Raw genomic sequence first — 6430 nt, 5'->3', positions numbered from 1 at the left:
GACGTCCGAAATATGGGTCCTACATCAAACAAACGTAAGTGTCGTATTGAAGATCTATATACTTTTTGTCTTCTATTAAAACATTTAATCTTTTATACCTCGTCTTCTATAGAGGTGCAACAGATTCAGATGATCCATCTTTAATGGATCCATTCTGAAATATAACTCTCTTATTGTTTTAATTGATGCGGAAACTTTTGTTCTCTTTTAATACTGTATCTTGATGCTTAGCTCTTTTCTTGCAAAGGGTAGTAAACCGATTCTTCCCTGCATTATCCGTCCATCTATTACCAAATATCTTTTGAGTCTGCACACAAGATTTTCACTATTAGACCCAAACCACAACTTCATCGTCAAAAGTGGGTACTTTCTATTTAATCAATCAAGATGACAAGAACAGTATTAGATGATCAAGAAAAGGAATGATCCATCAAAACAAACCCTCTTCTTGGGATCAAATCATCACAATTAACAAGTAGTCAAGTTTCATCTAAAGTGCTTAGAGAAAAAAAAATCTTAATAAATTGCAAAAGTGTTAATAGAAGAACACTAGTTAGTACCTCACATAAGAGCATGTCTCCAGAGGAAGATAGTTCTTCCGTCCGTCATGTAATTAGAACATGGGCTTGTGTTTCATGTGTATGATTCATTGTATTTCAAAAGAAAAAGATTGGGATGACCACTTGACTTAGGTCCCTTACAATAAGTATAGTTACTTTTGTTCTATGTATCTCTTTATTGCACTTCCAAAGAAAAAGGTTAGAATGACTGCTTAGACTTAGGTCCTCCCAAATAAGCATGGTTTATGATTTGAATGATGGAGTATGCACATTAAAATACGGAGTAGGCACGTTGATCATGCCTATTAAAATGTATTAAGTATTTATAATGTCTTACAAAACTTTATTTAGAAAAATCTATCCAAATATTTTTTGTGTTTGAAAAATAAAACACATCAAAATTAAGAGAAAAAAAAACACATGGTCATAGAGACCATTTGATATAGTCAATTACCATAGACCATGTCCCATAGTTAGTGAAGGTCACAAGAAGGACAAAATCACACAACAAACTTCAAGGAAGCTTCAAATTTTAATTCCACACCTTTGAGTTAGAGATAAAAGAAGCAAAGGGAAAGGTTATATGTAACCTCTTCCTTTGGATTTGAAGATATGCTTTGTTTAAGCACAAACTTTAAGTAAGCTCCATCTATTAAACCCACATTGTTGGGATAAAGGTAAAGAAGCAAGAAGAGAGGTTATATCAACCTCTTCCTTTGCTTCACAAAACAAGGCTTGACAAAAGCCAAAATTTTTAGTAGCTCCAATTCTTTAGTCCCACACCTTTGAATCATATAAATTTCATTAGGTGATACGGGGATGAAAGGGGTGTTTGCTCGGGTAGTATTAGTCGGGCAGCTAGCGGGCGGATCCTCGCGGACGGGTACCGGGCGGGTATTTCGGGCCAGGACTCGGATACAAGTGCTTGTCCGAGGCCCGCCCCCTATAGCCCGAGCCATCGGGCCGGTAAGCTCGGCTCGGGTAGCAATCGGTTTTCGGATGCAAACGGTCAGGGCGGATCGGGCCGGATCTCGGGTTCCCGGACCGTTTTCCCACCCCTAGTTGAGATATTCTTTATTGGAGGGTAGGATTATATCCTAACCTCACCCTTAATGTGGGGGCGGCCCATGCTACAACTATTGACCCACTAACTACAAATTATTCGTAACAAATGCTCACATATTGTCATGCCTAACGAACCGTAGCAAAAAAGACACTTTTCAATTTTTCTGATAATTTATGTGTGTGATGTATATGATACATACCCATGTGTAACAAGTGCACATTAAGTTTGTAGCTATTGGTCAGCATTTGCTATGATCAATAAATATCCATAGCGGTACGTGTGATCTATAGCAAAAAAAGGCATAGCTAAAACCAATCTATCTGTAGTGTGGTAGTCAATGTCAACGTGTTTGGTCGGAGAGTGAAAAATGGGATTCATTGACAAATGCTAAGCACCCAAGTTGCCAAAGGGCATCACATAAGGTGTTTGAAGAGGAAACCCCAATTCTTCCATCACATTAAAGATCCACAGTAGTTCAAAAGTCGCATTAACCATTGCCTTATATTCTGCTTCTGTACTAGATCAAGCTACCAAAGTAGATCCAAGAAACACCCCATAATTAGTTGTGGAACGCCTTAAATCTTGACATCCACCAATCAGAATCACTAAAGGCATGAAGATAAGTGATATCACCCGGAAGAATATGAACACCAGATTCAAGAGACCCTTTAAGGTACCTAAATATGTGTCTCACCAACTAAAAATGAAAGGTACGAGGAGCAGACATAAACTGAGCAACATAGTTGACACTAAAAGCTATATCTACACGAGTCATAGTAAACTACTAAAGCCCTCCTACCAGACTGCGAAATTGAAGAGGATCCTCTAGCGTATCACCATCATGATTGGAGAGTCTCTTGCCTAAAGGAATTGGAGTAGAAATAGGTTTGCACTCAAGAAGGCCCGCTTTCTGAAGCAATTCTAGTGTGTATTTAGTTTAAGTGAACAGAAGTCCAGAAGAATTAGGTAACTGTGGAAGAATCATAGTATCTATGCTAACATTATAAAGAAACATAAAGTGGTCTATAGTATTCTTTTGAAAGTCAAAATCCAAAAAAAACCCAACAAATCTATTAGAACCAAGCTCTTGGAGCCTGCTTAAGACCATATAGGCTTTTGTGAAGCAAACACACATAATCTTTGTGAAGAAGATAAACAAAACCAGGAGGTTGTTTCATATAAACCACTTCATCAAGTGTCCCATGTAAGAAGGCATTCGACACATCAAGTTGCTTAATAGCCCATGAATGGGAGACAACGACTGTCAGAGTTGCTCGAATAGTAGTAGATTTAACTACAATACTAAAGATCGACTCATTATAATCCAAATCATCAATTTGATAGAATCCTTTAGCCACCAGTTGTATCTTACAATCCCATCATATCCTCACTTAGTCTTGAACACCCACTTGCACACGAGAACATTCATAGAAGAAGTAAGAGGTACATGTGACCAAGTCTTATTCTTATTCAAAGTATTAATCTCATTTCTCGTAGCTTGACACCATTCCAGAGACTTAGCAACTTGTGGATAAGAGGTAGGATCTACAGAATGATCCAAAAGAACAACAAAAGCCTTAGGGAATTAAGGTGACATACAATATGATGAGTAACAAAATCAGATAGATGGTTTAGTTTATGAACACATGCTCTAACTCTAGTTATCATAGCGTGAACATGTAGCACAGTAGAAGACACAAGAGCAACAAAACAGGATGCATTAGAGTTAGACTCTCTAGGTGTTGTGACTGAATTTTGGAAGGGACAATCTGAAGAAGAGTGCACTAGAGAAGGCTGATATAACATATGCAACACAACTTAAGTAGATGAAGAATCTGACAGAGTTCAAGAAGTTATATTATCCAAAAACGGATAAGACTCTTCATCAAAGACTACAAGTCTAAAAATATAGAGTTTACCAATCTTCAAGTCAAGACACTTGTACCCCTTATGAAGATAGCTAATTATAAGAAAACACATCTTGTTGACTTAAGGGATCAATTTGTCAGATCCTGCCAAGTGAGGATAACAAGTTGTGCCGAATACTTTAATGGAGAAATATTCAGGGGCTTTATGAAGCAATGTGACTTGGACCAAAAAGGTGCCCATAGAATCTCTATTATTCTCTTCCTCTTTGGGCTCTTGGGTTGGGCTTCTTTCTAAAGCAAGGGAGTGCCTTCATCTTGTCTCTACATTTAGGACCAAGGGGGTGCCTTCATAGAATCCTTGTTTCAAGACCGAACCTCGGCTTCTTTCATTTACAACTTCTACGTCCGAACTCCGAATCGACTTCCGTTTTCACCGTCGGATTCGTCATTGACTACACTTTTTGTTTGACTTCTGATTTTGACCAAAATACCCCTGGTGCTCTTTTCTTCTCTTTTGCCGCATAAGATGAAAATGTGATAATTCGCTCTCTTTATTCCGAATTACACGCCAAACCCCAAATAAACTACCTAGCAATAAAAACACATAAATAATTAGAAATAAAACTCGAAAAGAACTAACTCATCAAAGTTAAGTGACCTAAATGTGGCATTTTCACGCCACATCAACATCCCAAACTTAGAATTTGCTAGTCCTCGAGCAAACAAACAAAACAAGACAATAAAGTAAACCTAGCTCACTTTCGGAGGAATCCCGATTGCATTTAGCGTATGCAACAAGCCTTTAAACCCTTAGGTTATCCCTAAAGGACGAGTTTTGTCTCGTGAGGGTTTCCAGTGAATACACCCACAAAGTTCTAGATTCCAAGGGACAAAAGAGTTCAACTATCGATGAAAATAAGGTGATGATCAACAAGTGAGAGACTAAAGTATGTCAAACATATGAATCAAACCAATAAACACAAAAGCATGCTAAGAGTCTCCTCACTAATAGTTTTATACTCAAATGTAAGTATCCCATCATCATGAGTATCATCCAAGGCTAAAGTAACAAAACCTTCTTTCCTATCATAGCACATTTCGCCTCGACTTTAGCCCCACAGTCATACGCTCTTAAACATGAAATCACTCAAAATCGAATCGTAATGGTTCGCTCTCAGGTGTGAGCATGGAATAAAGTAAACTCAACACAACAAAATTAAATGAGGATAACAAGTTATAAAACGAAATGATCTCTTAGGAATGGAAATAACCACTAACGGAATGGGGAAGCTCACTCACTCTTCTCACCCACTCTACCCTCTAATAATGTCTCCTAAAGGTCAACGGATACAAGTGATGGAATGCAAGATGATGAAATCCCGAGAATGTCGACGCCTTCAACGATAAAAGAACACTCAAACAATCTTTAAACTTAATTTCTTGCATTGAATACTTTACTTTCATAATACTTACACAAACACAAAATAACACATATAAACAAACTTTCTTTTTTCTTTTTTTCCTTTCTTTTCTCTTTTTTTTTTTTTTTTTTTTTTTCACTTTTTCACTTTTTCTTTTATTTTTTGCACACATATCCAAACACTAAAATAAAAATACAACTAGTATTCTCAACAAATCACCTTTACTTTCACATTTTGCTTTCACATTCTTTCTTCTTTATTTCTCATGCCTTTATTCTCGGGAATAGTATGATGAATGATTGGGTGAAATATCCGTTTCCCTAAAGTTGACACCATTATTGGGTTTCATGGACTACAAGAGTGAGGTTTATTCGCTATTCTGATGTCACTCCCAGTGGCTAAGAAAGTTGAGCTCATGAGATTTCCTAAGCTCTTTTGAAAGTTGCGAAGCTGAGTAGCTCTTCATTTTACTCGGAGTTAGCGCGGAAGAGTACACTCAAAAGCAATAGAAAGGCTCAGATATCTCACATGGGTTTAAGTCTCCACTAATGACTATTTTAGGTCACTTAGAAGTGTTCCTTCTTCCTTAAGATGATACTCACATGATAAGACACCAACACCAAAGGACTTAACATTCATGAAAAGACTAAGAGCCTGCATAAGATTTATCAAGAAAGAACCACATGCATCAACATACTCAAGAATAACACTAGAGTCATACCAAATCTACCCAAAAATTTTCAAATTTGGTCAATTTGTTGAACCCTCTTGTCTTTTGAAATCTAAGGTCATGATGTCATGAGACCAAAAGGTCGTTTCCCCATCCCCAAACAAAAAACTAACATTGTCCTCAATGTTCTAAGCATATGTTCACTAAAATATAAGAGGTTCAATAAGTTAAAGAGAAGAGTGGAAGGATATTACCATAGCCGAAGGAGATAAAAGTGATGCTACCAAGACTTATGTAGTCGAGTTCCAAGTTGATGATAAGCCCATCGCCATCCCCAAACTTGGAACGAACCACGTCCCAAAAGTATACAAATTGAGAAGCACTCCGAACACATCAATAAATAGAATAAGAATGAAACATAAGCATGACCATATAAAAATGACCACTCACGCAGGATCACTCGATTGCATTAAGCTATGCAACTAGCCTTTGAGTCTGTCGTATGCACGAGAGCACGAGTTTTGTCTCGTGGAGGGTTTCCAGAGATGATACCCACAAACATCAAACCCATCTCAATAGACCAACCAATCATATAACAAAAGACGAAAGATTTGGGGGTCTATCCAAAGAAAATGTAACCGGTAAGAACCGTCTCACACCAATGTAATGGCGTTGGTACATTAGTGAGGCGGCCACAAGGAAGAGGTAATCCCCAAACTTGAATGACGAAAAGACAACAAAGTTAGGCATATTAATAGAGGGGACATGCATTTCACCAAAATGATCTATAAAGGTCTTAGGAATCAAACTAGTCATGTTGTTATGGTCCTCCTGAGCATTAATAG

This window comes from Eschscholzia californica, unplaced genomic scaffold, assembly GCF_041429995.1.
Source record: "Eschscholzia californica isolate CP2 unplaced genomic scaffold, dmEscCali1.0.p SCAF_4, whole genome shotgun sequence".
Taxonomy (NCBI): Eukaryota; Viridiplantae; Streptophyta; class Magnoliopsida; order Ranunculales; family Papaveraceae; genus Eschscholzia; species Eschscholzia californica.
This window is presented reverse-complemented; position numbering follows the sequence as displayed.